Source organism: Zophobas morio, unplaced genomic scaffold (genome assembly GCF_036711695.1).
Source record: "Zophobas morio isolate AGI-343-1 ecotype UQ-CSIRO unplaced genomic scaffold, CSIRO_AGI_Zmor_V1 ptg000008l, whole genome shotgun sequence".
Taxonomy (NCBI): Eukaryota; Metazoa; Arthropoda; class Insecta; order Coleoptera; family Tenebrionidae; genus Zophobas; species Zophobas morio.
The window spans coordinates 2,800,212-2,814,898 of NW_026972113.1; the positions used below are offsets into that span (position 1 = coordinate 2,800,212).

General features: G+C 31.5%; 1 protein-coding gene across 4 annotated transcripts in view; it reads left to right on the top strand.

Annotated features, from left to right (window-relative positions):
* Positions 1-14,687, top strand: part of Bru3 (bruno 3) — a 388,759-nt gene that overhangs the window by 47,645 nt on the left and 326,427 nt on the right. The window contains exon 1 of one of the 4 annotated variants that reach the window (XM_064050308.1): positions 1,133-1,189. The exons of the other annotated variants lie outside the window; for them this stretch is intronic. The gene's annotated coding sequence lies outside the window, so the exon portion shown is untranslated. Of the gene's footprint in view, positions 1-1,132; positions 1,190-14,687 lie in introns of those variants that run through there. 4 annotated transcript variants of the gene reach the window in all.

Sequence of the window (14,687 nt, forward strand, 5' to 3'; positions counted from 1 at the left end):
AAGTAAATACACGTACTTTATTTCCTCGACATATTTTCCTCATTAAATTTTCAGACGATCAGCCTAACCCTGCTTCCGTCTGGTGGGCGTGCACAAATTTAAATTTTCATGTTCCTTATGTTCCCGAAATTAATCTGACACGAACACACGAGTGCAAATCGATACGTTAGTCCATACATTCTCGAGTGTCTCCCGTCATAAAATTCCGGAATAAAGTAGTCAAAGTATGAAGTCGGTGCCAACGGTAAATTAAATGACTCTGGCAGCGGTCAAATTGAAAAGTTTAGCGAGCAGACGGAATTCGAAATTTGTTTTCCCCGAAGAAATTCGTGTATAATAAAGTTGGTCGAACGTCTCTGTTTCAAAAAGAGATATCCAGCGTACCGTCATAAAGATTAAAAAAATGTCGCGTTCAAAAATACACAAACGCAAATGTGCTCTATAAAGCATTCTTGTTGCAATATTTTACATTGTTGTCTGTACAAAACAAACATTTTTGTTTCTGCTTTCACTTTAATCTCTTGCTGCAGAACAAGCTAATGTGTTCCGCATATGTAGCTTTTATTTTCGCCAAAGTATTATTAGCTTTAATGGCTTCTCGGTTATTACTTCCAAAGCTGCTATAATGCCACTATGTCCCTTGAGGGGTGTTCGGTTTTTACGCGTTATCCCAATTTTGCTACGAAACTCGCCTTATATGTGGACAATGCTTCGGTTTAACTGAAACACTTCAAATTAAGGAGCTTTTCTCTTATTCGTGCCCCTAGGGAGGCGAATTCTGCTCTGAATAAGAGGGCGCCTTAGGTCGTTGAACAGTGCACAACTTTAGAGCACACTTAGCTACTACAAGAGGTTTTAATCTTGCCTAATGGGGCAGGAGACTCTCAAGAAAACTGGGTCATAGGTTGTGAACGAGTTTTACGTATCAGGTGGAAAAATGGGATGTCCTTAAGACTCGCTCTCATGTACCAGACTATATATACCCTAACTTCTTTACGACACGGTACATTGTATTGAGCGATGATTTCTACTTTCAGACATGTGAGAAGAGGAAAACGCACACATAATTCCACATATTTCCTGAGAAGTTATCCTACAGTGGGCGATCTTGTTTAAAAATAGATGTTGACGTCATCTTCAGAATGAACGGACAAAGTGGAAAAGAAGGAATGCGTCCATGTTGGCGAAGGTTATTCTATTAAAAATAAGTGTATATTCCCATGCGGTCCACCGTCATTGTTCGAAAACGAACTTCTACCTCACCCGTAACTGCTATGTTGGATATTTATTTCACACGTGTATCTTTTATTCTTCAGCTATTCCGGCGTCCTTCGCTCATTTTTTTCAAACTCACGCATACGTCTCAGGTGTTAATAGTTTATACACGGCAATTTGCCCTCTGCGCTCTTCTCTTTTTACGCACAAGATTAATGCCGCCGATTGGTCTCAGCTTGATAATGGCGATGTGATAACACTTTCAAATTATAGCAAATAATGATTGTCCGTTTCTCATAGCAGCCGTTATCTCCATTTCTAGCTGGTTGAATTCATTCGTCCGCCTTCACTCGGCTGATTGATGTGGCTTAGAGTGATAGAGATCACTCGTCCGAATGTCCATTAAGGGTATTAATTTCCATGCTAATAGGTCATAATCATGCTAATACCAGCAATATTGCATTAGTTAAGAGTGGCATACATCAATAGCGTTTAATCGATAATTAGCAAGTGCGTTTCATACTAGATAAGTCCAGATAAATGATAAATGTCCATACGAAATGTATGCAGGAAAATGAATATGTAGGTCGTGGCCTGAGACTGATTTGATTCATAGACCGGAGCGCGCTCAGGCAAATGTCGACTCTAAGCGATCAGATTTTCTGCGGGAAGTAGTTATTATTTAGATGCTTTTATTTACAAACGTAATGTCCCATATTTCACTCGATTTTGACATGCAACTGTGTTTTTTTTTTTTGTTGGAAAGTGCAGTTATTTTTATGTTTTAGAACCATTGTGTTCTATTTTGTATGAATTTTTACATATTTTTAGTCACAATTTTGGTAGTTATCTTTTTTACATACATAGTATGTAATATTAACATAGGGAAAACTTTTAGCAACGAAATGTTGAAAAATTGAACAATCGAAGATTTTTTTACAAATCGAAACATTTTAAAAACCAGAAATTGTAAAATTCCTAAAACTGATAATGTTGAAACAATTTTAATAATCGAAAAACCAAGACGGTTAAATTAAAAAATCCAAAAATCAAAAATCCTAAAATCTAAAACATTGAAAAATTCAAATATATAAAAATTCTAAAATCAAGAAATCTAAACATAAAAAAAAATCAAAATTGGAAAATCTAAAATTTAAAATCGAGACGTTTAACAATCGAATAACTGAAAAATAAAAAATTGAAGAACTGAAGCACTGAAAGGTCGAAACAAATAGATTAATTGAGACACCGGAAAACTCAAAATTCAGAAACGTCAAAATTTGAAAATTAAAAAATATTGAAGAATTTAAAAATCGAAAAATTTAAAATTTAAAACATTGAAAAATTAAAATATCGTAAAATTGGAAAATGGAGAAATCCCAAACATGCAAAACTCCAAAAAAATAAAAATTCGAAAATCTAAAATTAAAAAAATAGGAAAATTGAAATTCGGAAAAAATCGAAACATCGAAAAAATGGAAAAATTGATAAATCGAGATATTGAACAGTCAAAACATCAAAATATCCAAATCTCGATCAATGGAGATCTGAAAAAATTGAAAAATCCTTAAGTGAAAAATTCGGAAAATTGAAAAATTAAAATATAGAACTCGAGAAATCGAAAAATCTAAAATTTCAAAAATTGAAAAATTAAAATTTCAAAACGTTGAAAAATTGGGAAATCGAAATATAATAAACAGTCGAAAAATCCAGAAGTCGTAAAGTTGAAAAGTCGAAGAATCGAAATATTGAAAAGTCCCAAAACTGAAAGAAATATCCAAAAATTAAGAAATTAAAAATTTGAAAAATTGAAAAATCGAAAAACCAAAAAAGCAAAGTCAAGAAATCGGAAAATCGAAGAATTGAAGAACTGAAAAATCGAAACTTTGAGAGTTCGAGAAATGGGAAAATCAAAAATAGATTCATTGAGAAATCGGAAAATAACGCAAAGTTGAAGAATCGAGAAATCCAAACATCAGAAATTCAAAAAATAAAAATTCTAAAATCTAAAATTTAAAAATTCAAAAACTGAAAAATCAATAAATCGAGAAATCGATACGCGAAAATTTAAAAAATTGGAAAATTGAAATTCGGAAAAATCGAAACATCGAAAAATTCAAAATCTGAGACATCGGAAAATCGAAAAATCAAAAGAACGAGAAATCGAGAAGTTGAAAAATCGGAAAATTCAGAAACCGAAATAGGCCAAAATCGAAAAATCGAAAAGTTAAAAATGGAAAAATTGATAAATCGAGATATTGAACAGTCAAAACATCGAAATATCCAAATCTCGATCAATGTAGATCTGAAAAAATTGAAAAATCGATAATTGAAAAATTCGGAAAATTGAAAAATTAAAATATAGAACTCGAGAAATCGAAAAATCTAAAATTTCAAAAATTGAAAAATAAAAATTTCGAAACGTTGAAAAAATTGGGAAATCGAAATATAATAAACAGTCGAAAAATCCAGAAGTCGTAAAGTTGAAAAGTCGAAGAATCGAAATATTGAAAAATCCCAAAACTGAAAGAAATATCCTAAAATTGAGAAATTAAAAATTTGGAAAATTGAGAAATCGAAAAACCAAAAAAGCAAAGTCAAGAAATCGGAAAATCGAAGAATTGAAGAACTGAAAAATCGAAACTTTGAGAGTTCGAGAAATGGGAAAATCAAAAATAGATTAATTGAGAAATCGGAAAATATCGCAAAGTTGAAGAATCGAGAAATCCAAATATCAGAAATTCAAAAAATAACAATTCTAAAATCTAAAATTTAAAAATCCAAAAACTGAAAAATCAATAAATCGAGATCTCGATACGCGAAAATTTAAAAAATTGGAAAATTGAAATTCGGAAAAATCGAAACATCGAAAAATTCAAAAACTGAAACATCGGAAAATCGAAAAATCAAAAGATCGAGAAATCGAGAAGTTGAAAAATCGAAAAATTCAGAAACCGAAATAGGCCAAAATCGAAAAATCGAAAAGTTAAAAATGGAAAAATTGATAAATCGAGATGTTGCACAGTCAAAACATCGAAATATCCAAATCTCGATCAATGTAGAACTAAAAAAATTGAAAAATCGATAATTGAAAAATTCGGAAAATTGAAAAATGAAAATTTCGAAACGTTGAAAAATTGGGAAATCGAAATATAATAAACAGTCGAAAAATCCAGAAATAAAGTTGAAAAGTCGAAGAATCGAAATATTGAAAAATCCCAAAACTGAAAGAAATATTCAAAAATTGAGAAATTAAAAATTTGGAAAATTGAGAAATCGAAAAACCAAAAAAAGCAAAGTCAAGAAATCGGAAAATCGAAGGACTGAAGAACTGAAAAATCGAAACTTTGAGAGTTCGAGAAATGGGAAAATAAAAAAAAGATTAATTGAGAAATCGGAAAATATCGCAAAGTTGAAGAATCGAGAAATCCAAACAGAAATTCAAACAATAAAACATCGAAAATATAAAATTTAAAAATCGAAAAGCTGAAAAATCGATAAATCGACAAATCGAAACTCCAGAATTTAAAAAATTGAAAAATGGGATAACTGAAAAATCGAAACATCGAAAAATTAGAAAATCGAAAAACCGAGAAATCCAAAAAATTCAAACATCGAAAAATTCAAAAACTAAGACATCAAGGAGTCGAAAGCCGAGAACAACAGTTAAAAATTGAAAAATTGCTAAATCGAAAAATTGAAGAACTGAAGAACTGAAAGGTCGAAGCTTTGGGAAGTCGAGAAAAATAGATTGAGAATTGAGAAATCGGAAAAATGAAAATTTAGAAACATCAAAATTTAAATAATTAAAAAACATTGAAGAACTGAAAAATCGAAAAATCTAAAATTTGAAACATTGAAAATTTTAAATATCGTAAAATCGAAAAATGGAGAAATTCAAACATCAAAACATCAAAAAAAAAAAAAAAATTCGAAGTTCTAAAATTTTAGAAATCGAAAAATTTGAAACATCGAAAAATCGAAAAACTGAAAAATTGAGAAATCGAGGAGTTGAAAAATCGAAAAATTTAGAAACCAAGAATTGAAAAGATCCCAAAACTGATAATGTTGAATTGAGAAATTGAAAACTTAAAAAATCAGGAAATCCAAAAATCGAAAAGTCGAAAAATTTTAAAATCGAAAAACCAAGATGGCAAAATTAAAAAATCCAAAGATTGAAAATAGAAATATTAAATAAATGAAAAATCGAGAAAAAAGGCAACAATTTTAAATCTAAAATATTGAAAAATTGAAATATATAAAAATTGGGAAATCTAAAATTTAAAAATCGAGAAATTGAATTATCGGACCAAACATCGAAAAATTAAAAAAAATTGGAAAAGCGAAAATTTCAAAATTCCGAAAATTGAAGTACTTATAGAAGAACTGAACACTCGAGAAATCGAGAAACCTAAAATTTTAAAATTGAAAAGTTAAACTATCGAAAAGTTGAAAAATTGAGAAATCGAAATATAAAACAGTCGAAGGATTGAAAAATCTAAAGTTTAAAAAACGAAAAACTGAAAATCCAAAAAGTAAAATGTTGAGAAATAGAAAAATCCAGAACTCGAAAAATGGAATAGTCGAAACACTAAAAAATCCCAAAACTCAAATATCGAAAGATTCAAAGAAAAATTGAACAATTGAAAAACTGAAAAGTTACAAAATTGAACGAAATATCCAAAAATTGGGAAATTAATAAACTGAAAAATTGAGAAATTGGAAAGTCAAAAAAACAAAGTCGAAAAAATCGCAAACTAAAAAATCGAGCAATTGAAGAACTGAACTCTGGGAAGTCGAGAAATGGGAAAATAAAAAAATTGATTAATTGAGAAATCGAAAAACTGAAAATTCAGAAACGTCAAAATTTGAAAAATTTAAATATATTGAAGAACTGAAAAGTCGAAAAATCTAAAATTTAAAACATTGAATGATCAAAATATCGTAAAATTTAAAAATGGAGAAATCCAAAACATCAAAAAATTAAAATAAAAAAATAAAAATTCGAAAGCCTAAAATTTGAAAATCGAGAAACTGAAAAATCAACGAATCGAGAAATTAAGAAAAAAATTGGAAAATTAAAAAACGGATATCATCGCAAAATCGAAAAACCGACAAAGCGAAAAATCGAAACATCCAAAAATTTAACTGAGATATCAAGAAATCGAAAAGTCGAGAATGTGAAAATTCGAAAAATTGAGAAACCTAAATAGACTAAAATCGAAAAAACGAAAAGTTAAAAATGGAAAAATTGATAAATCTAGACATTGAACAATCAGAACATCGAAACATCCGAATCTCGATCAATCGAGGTCTCAAAAAATTGAGAAATCGAAAAAACTAGAATTTTAAAAATTGAAAAATTAAAATATCGAAAAGTTGAAAAATTGAAAATCTAATTTAAAAAACGAAAAACTGAAAATCCAAAAAATCAAGAAATAGAAATATTGAAAAATCCCAAAACTGAAAGAAATATACAAAAATTGAAAAATTAAAAATTTGGAAAACTGAGAAATCGAAAAACCAAAAAAACAAAGTCAAAAAATCCAAAAATCGATGAATTAAGTGGAAAATTGAAAAATCGGATGATTCAAAAATCGAAACATCGAAAAATCGAAAACCGAAAAGTAAAAATACGAAAAACCGACAAATCAAAAAACGGAAACTTGGAAAAATTCAAAAACTGAGACATGGAGAAATCGAAAAATCAAAAGATTGAGAAATCGAGCGGTCAAAAAGTTGAAAAATCGAGAAATTGAGAAACCGAAAATATAATAAAATTAAAAAATTGGAAAATTGAGAAATCGAAAAATTCTGAAATTTAAAACATTGGAAAATTAATAAAAATTAATTACTTAGTTAAAATATCGTATAATTGAAAAATGGAGAAATCCAAACATCAAAAAATAGAAAAAAACAAAAATGCGAAAATCAAAAATTTTGGAAATCGAAAAATTGAAAAATCAAAAAATGGAGAAATCGAAACTCGAAAATGTAAAAAAAATTGGAAAATTCAAAAACAGGATAAATCAAAATTGAAGCATCGAAAAATCGAAAAACCGAAAAGTAAAAAATCGAAAACCGACAAATCGAACAATCGAAACATCGAGAAATCCAAAAACTGAGACATCAAAAAATCAAAAGATCGAGAAATCGAGGAGTCGAAAAGTCGAGAAATTGAAAAATTTAAAAATCTAAAAACCAAGATGGCAAAATTAAAAAATCGAAAAATTGAAAAATTTAAAAATAGAAATATTGAATAACTGAGAAATCGAAAAATTTAAAATCTAAAATATTGAAAAATTCGCATATAGAAAAATTGTAAAATCCAGAAATCGAAACAAGAAAAAATCAAAAAACATAAAAATTGGAAAATCTAAAATTTAAAAATCGAGTAATTGAACTAACGGATGATTGAAAAAACCAAACATCGAAAAATTAAAAACAAATTGGAAAATCGAAAATTTCAAAATTCCGAAAATTGAAAAATTGAAATATAGAAGAACTGAAAACTAGAGAAATCGAAAAACCTAAAACATTAAAACTGAAAAGTTAAAATATCGAAAAGTTGAAAAATTGAGGTAAATTGCAGTAGTATAAATCGATCGAACAATTGAAAAATCTAAAGTTTAATAAACGAAAAATTGAAAAACCAAAAAGTAAAAAATCGAAAAATCGAAATATTGAAAAATCCCAAAATTGAAGGAAATATCCATACAATTGAGAAATTAAAAAAGTAAAGTCGAAAAATCGTAAGATCAAAAAATCGAAAAATTGAAAAATCAAAAACCTGATAGATGGAAAAATTGATGAACTGAAGAAGTGAAAAGTCGAAACTTTTTGAAGTTGAGGAATGAGAAAATAAAAAAATACTTCAGCAATCGGAAAACTGAAAATTTAGAAACGTCGAATTTGAAACATTGAAAAATCGAAATATTTAAAAACAATAAAATGGAGAAATCGAAAAATAAAAGTATCGAGAAATCTAAAAGCCGAAAAATCTCAAAAGCGTATTTATTAACCACATGTTCAGGACTATGCTACTGATTAACCTTTAAAGAACATTTATTCGACAAAATCGTTCGATGACATCATCATAAACGGATAAATTTTGACTAACGATTTAACATGCTTTCAATAACTAGGTATAAATTGGACAATGTTGTTAATTTTTTTCCAAAAATCTTGACGTCTAAGGTAAAAACTCATCGCGAAAATAGATAAATCGCTTAGAGTCGATATTGGCCTGAGTCCGCTCTGGTCTGTAGATCAAACAAGTTCTCATCTCCTGCTTGACCCAGGAAGTACAAAACACGTTAACCCAAACATTTCATCACGTTCCCGTGTCTTCCAGGATTAGGAATGCTTAAATGGCGCCGCCGATTGCTATCTTAGGTGATACTTGACCGCGTAGTTACATAACGCTGCCATCCTTTGCGTTAATTATCCACTTCCCCTTACCTTTATGTGATCATCATCGGAAACTTAAGCTGTGGAGTTTTGTTAAAAGGCAGTGCACGTCTCCTCCAAACGGCGACTCTATGGCTCAAACACGGTCCGAAGACGGCCAACACTGATTGCTTCCAGGAACAATAAGACTTTGTGTCCTGCCAAGAATGTTATCATTAATGCCGCCAAGCACTATATCTCAGATCGTGAGCGATAAAGCGTAAAAATGGTCATAGAACGAGCTGATAATATTTCTAAGCTCCTAGTTTCTACTTGTTGACTTTTCTCACCAGAAACTAGAACAATCGATCACTGGGATGGAGCTAATTATTATTTCATGGTGTCTATCGGATATATGCCGGAGTTGCATGTTCGGTTAATAAGCGACTTCACAAAGTTTCTCGGGACATGGCACGGTCTTGCCAGTGCTGACCGTTTAGTTGAACGTGCATGAATCTGTAATAGACGTTTCCAAAATGAAATATTGACGTGTGGTTTTGTTCGGGTCGAAGGCGTAGAATAAACGAAACATGTCACAAATAGAATTTTTAAAAGTAGTGAAAATAGTTCGGATTAAGTAAACGGTCGGACGTAAGCAAAGAAGTGCGTGTGGAGGATGGTACGCTCCGTTGGTTTAGTAAGGAAAAAATATGCGAATATTTTATAAACTGCGTTAAGCCGACATAACCCCGCTGTCACTTTTTTCCCAATTTCATGACGTCAAATAATCTCGCAGTCTAATAAATGTCAGCCATTTCAAAATATATTATTAGAGGCTGTCACTCTACATTCTGCGAATAATAAGTTCGGTTTTTATCCTTCATGAAGAAAGGACTAATTTAACTTAAATTTAGCGGAATTGATGATTGCTTCGTGTAACTAACGCTTAATATGCGAAATCCAATCGACGGCAGAAATTGATACTTCCGTTGACAGTGATTGACAACATGAAAGGGTAATCGAACGTCGGTTTCTGTAATCATGGTGCGTTATTCAATCCTCAGTTTCTCGGGTTTCTTTTGGAGTTCAAACGCGAAATTCCTGTATAAGTGCAGCTAAGGCCGTCCTGGTACCTTGACCACCGAACATAGATAACCATCACTTCTGTGTAAGACATTTTACCTTAGCATTAAATAACGAGATAAACTTGGAAAGTCCTAAATTTAGACGAAGTGACCCATCTAATGGGTTCATTCTAATTTTACTTTCTGCGATAAGATCAGTATTATCTAGAGTGGAGAATGCTTTAAGGGGAAGATTTGTTTCACTTGATTTTAATTTACGCTTAGCTTAAGTAATAAATAAAAATGACGACGAATTAATTCGGACGACTCGGTTATTAAAGTTGCTTTTTGGGGTTTTGGATTGATAATGAAAAAAATTGCTATATAAGTAGTGTCATCATAAAGCAATCCGCCGCTATTTCTCTGTGTGTAAATAACGTTAGATTCTAATAATTTCGCTTCTATAAAACGTGACCTGGATCTCAGATGGCTTGAGACAGATTTTCAATTCTCTAGAAGTAGTTTTCATATTTCTTCATACAGGAATATGGGGGCTACGTGGTGAGTGATAATTCCTCCGAAAATCCTGCGTTAATTCACACACAATGGACCGTATTGTCACCACGTATTTTTCGGACACTATTTTTGTGTGCCAACGAAATTTCATAGCCGATTAGTGTCATCTAGGCCAGCAGTTTCAAACAATCTGGAACAGATGGCGCGTGCCACTTCGAAATTTACGTAAATGTCAGGGTTGTATTCAGGGAAATAGTTGTTCACTGGGATAAACGCTGAAATAACATAGTTTTATATTACTATGTACAATTTTGTACTGACCCATTTTTTGTGCATTAAAATGTGTGATTAAAAGGAAAATCGGGTGGGTGGGCGTCCACTTTGAATTTTTATAAATTGATTCGGTCACATGACAAAATAAACTAAATTTCCGTCTAATCAAATAAGCCAATGAAATTCAAAACCGAAGGTGAGTGGGTTAGTTTTAGGTTTTTTGTTTAGATTTCGTTGTTTGTCACTACAAAACTCTCCTTTTGTCCAATAAAATGAGTGATCAGGAGAAAAACCACTTGACAAAATTAAATTCAGTTTTTATTTAATCAAAAAACCAATGAAATTCAAAGGCGGACGTGGGTGGGGTTAGTTTCAGCTTACTGTCTAGATTACTGGATTCAACTATTATTCAATATAAAATGCATTTTTCGTCCAATAAAATGAGTGATGAAGAGGAAAATGTGGTGGGTGGGCGGGACCACTTTGTCAAGAAAAGTTAAGAATTTACAACAAAATTTACCACTTCAGACATGTTTTAAGTTTTAAGGCAAAATGTAGCCCCGCCCACCCGCCCTCTCTCAATTGTGATGATTTTTTTATTCGTCATGAGCCAAGAAGGCGGAGCTTAACTGCAAAATTCTTATTTCAGAACCTAAAACATATTTTTAGGTATCGTGTTGTTTAAAGAATACTATGTACAAAAAGAAAAAAATAAAACCAAAGATTAGACCTTTTGTTGGCAGACCTAGGGGTGGAGCCTAATGGCAAAATCCATATTTCTTTACAAAAATTTACGATTTTAAACGTGTCTTAAGTGTCCAAGATTAAAAAAAATCCTCACAATCGAGATGGGGTGGGTGGGCGGGGTTTATATTTTGTCCTTAAAATTACCATGTGTAATATGTTCTTAAGTAATCGTGTTCTACAAAGAAAACTAACGAGAAGCCCCACCCATTCATCTCGACCTCAATCGTAATGAATTTTTCATTCGTTGTCAGACCCAGGGGCGGAGCCTAAGTGCAAAATCCATATTTCTTTACAAAATTTGACGATTTTGAACGTGTTTCAAGTTGCCAAGAATAAAAAAAATCCTAACAATCGAGATAGGGTGGGTGGGCGGGGTTAAATTTTGCCATTTTTTTGGACATGTACATAGTATTCTTGGAGCAATACGGTACACAAAAACATGTTTTTTTCCTTGTAAAGAACTAAGTATTTTGCAGTTAAACTCCTCCCCTCTTGGTTTACGGCGAATAAAAAAAATCATCACAATTGAGATCGGGCGGGTGGGTGGGCTTACATTTTGTTTTTTTTTTGTGTTAATTTGTGTAGACTTCTTTTCATAACATGAAACTTTAAATATGTTTAAAATTGTAAATTTGTATTAAGAAATATAATAATATATCATAAAATACGCAAAAATGTACCATTTTAACCATGTTCTAAATGTTTTGTGAAAAGATGGGAATGTATGTTACGAAAAAAAAGGCGAAATATAAGCCCCACCCACCCGCCCTATCTCAATTCTGATGATTTTTTTTATTCATCGTAAGCCGAGGGGTGGAGCTTAAGTCTAAAATCCCTTATTTTTCTACGAGAAATTACCATGCGTAATATGTTCTTAAGTAATCGTGTTCTGCAAAGAAAACTAAAGAGAAGCCCCACCCATCCATCTCGATCTCAATCGTGATGAATTTTTCATTCGTTGTCAGACCGAGGGGCGGAGCCTAAGTGCAAAATCTATATTTCTTTACAAAATTTGACGATTTTGAACGTGTTTCAAGTTGCCAAGAATAAAAAAATCCCAACAATCGAGATAGGGTGGGTGGGCGGGGTTAAATTTTGCCATTTTTTTTGGACATGTACATAGTATTCTTGGAACAATACGATACACAAAAACATGTTTTTTTCCTTGTAAAGAACTAAGTATTTTGCAGTTAAGGTCCTCCCCTCTTGGTTTACGGCGAATAAAAAAAAATCATCACAATTGAGATCGGGCGGGTGGGTGGGCTTACATTTTGTTTTTTTTTTGTGTTAATTTGTGTAGACTTCTTTTCATAACATGAAACTTTAAATATGTTTAAAATTGTAAATTTGTATTAAGAAATATAATAATATATAATAGGCTCTGTCTCATAATTGCAAAATTAATATTTCCCTACAAAAATGTACCATTTTAACCATGTTGTAGGTTTCTTATTGGGAAAAGATGGCTATGTATATTAAGAAAAAAAGGGCAAAATATCAAAAAAAACAAAGAAGACTAAATATATTAATTAAAAAAGAAAACCAAAAGAGAACCTCCACCCATCCGTCTCAATCTCAATCGTGATAAGTTTTTCATTCGTTGTCAGACCGAGGGGCGGAGCGTAATTGAAAAATCGATTTCCCTATCCAAATTTACCATTTTAAACTTGTTTTAAGTTTCTTGTTGTGAAAAGATGACTACAAATATTAAGAAAAAAAGGCAAAACGTACGCCCCGCCCACCCGCCCTATCTCAATTGTGACGATTTTTTTATTCGTCATGAGCTAAGAAGGCGGAGCTTAACTGCAAAATTCTCATTTCAGAACCTAAATATTTTTAGGTATCGTGTTGTTTAAAGAATACTATGTACATTAAGAAAAAAATAAAGCCAAAGATAAGGCCTTTTGTTGGCAGACCTAGGGGTGGAGCCTAATGGCAAAATCCATATTTCTTTACAAAAATTTACGATTTTAAACGTGTCTTAAGTGTCCAAGAATAAAAAAAATCCTCACAATCGGGATGGGGTGGGTGGACGGGGTTTATATTTTGTCTTTTTTTTCTTAATTTACTTAGTATTCTTTGAACAACACGATACTCAAAAACATGTTTTTAATTTCTTGTAAAGAAATAAGTATTTTGCAGGTAAGCTCCTCCCCCTTGGTTTACGGCGAATGAAAAAAATCATCACAATTGGGATAGGGTGGGTGGGTGGGCGTACATTTTGCCTTTTTGTTTTACCATGTGCAGACTTCTTTTCACAACATGAAACTTAAAATATGTTTAAAATTGTAAATTTGTATTAACAAATATAATAATATATCATAAAATACGCAAAAATGTACCATTTTAACCATGTTCTAAATGTTTTGTGAAAAGATGGCAATGTATGTTAAGAAAAAAAAGGCAAAATATAAGCCCCACCCACCCGCCCTATCTCAATTCTGATGATTTTTTTTATTCATCGTAAGCCGAGGGGTGGAGCTTAAGTCTAAAATCCCTTATTTTTCTACGCGAAATTACAATGTGTAATATGTTCTTAAGTAATCGTGTTCTACAAAGAAAACTAAAGAGAAGCCCCACCCATCCATCTCGATCTCAATCGTAATGAATTTTTCATTCGTTATCAGACCGAGGGGCGGAGCCTAAGTGCAAAATCCATATTTCTTTACAAAATTTGACGATTTTGAACGTATTTTAAGTTGCCAAGAATAAAAAAATCCTAACAATCGAGATAGGGTGGGTGGGCGGGGTTAAATTTTGCCATTTTTTTTGGACATGTACATAGTATTCTTGGAACAATACGATACACAAAAACATGTTTTTTTCGTTGTAAAGAACTAAGTATTTTGCAGTTAAGCTCCTCCCCTCTTGGTTTACGGCGAATAAAAAAATCATCACAATTGAGATCGGGTGGGTGGGTGGGCTTACATTTTGTTTTTTTTTTTGTGTTAATTTGTGTAGACTTCTTTTCATAACATGAAACTTTAAATATGTTTAAAATGGAAAATTTGTATATGGAAATATAATAATATATAATAGGCTCTGTCTCATAATTGCAAAATCAGTATTTCCCTACAAAAATGTACCATTTTAACCATGTTGTAGGTTTCTTATTGGGAAAAGATGGCTATGTATATTAAGAAAAAAAGGCAAAATATGAAAAAAAAAACAAAGAAAACTAAATATATTAATTAAAAAAGAAAACTAAAAGAGAAGCTCCACCCATCAGTCTCAATCTCAATCGTGATAAGTTTTTCATTAGTTGTCAGACCGAGGGGTGGAGCGTAATTGAAAAATCGATATTTCCCTATCCAAATTTACCATTTTAAACTTGTTTTAAGTTTCTTGTTGTGAAAAGATGACTACAAATATTAAGAAAAAAAGGCAAAATGTACGCCCCGCCCACCCGCCCTATCTCAGTTGTGACGATTTTTTTATTCGTCGTGAGCCAAGGGGGCGGAGCTTAACTGCAAAATCTTATTT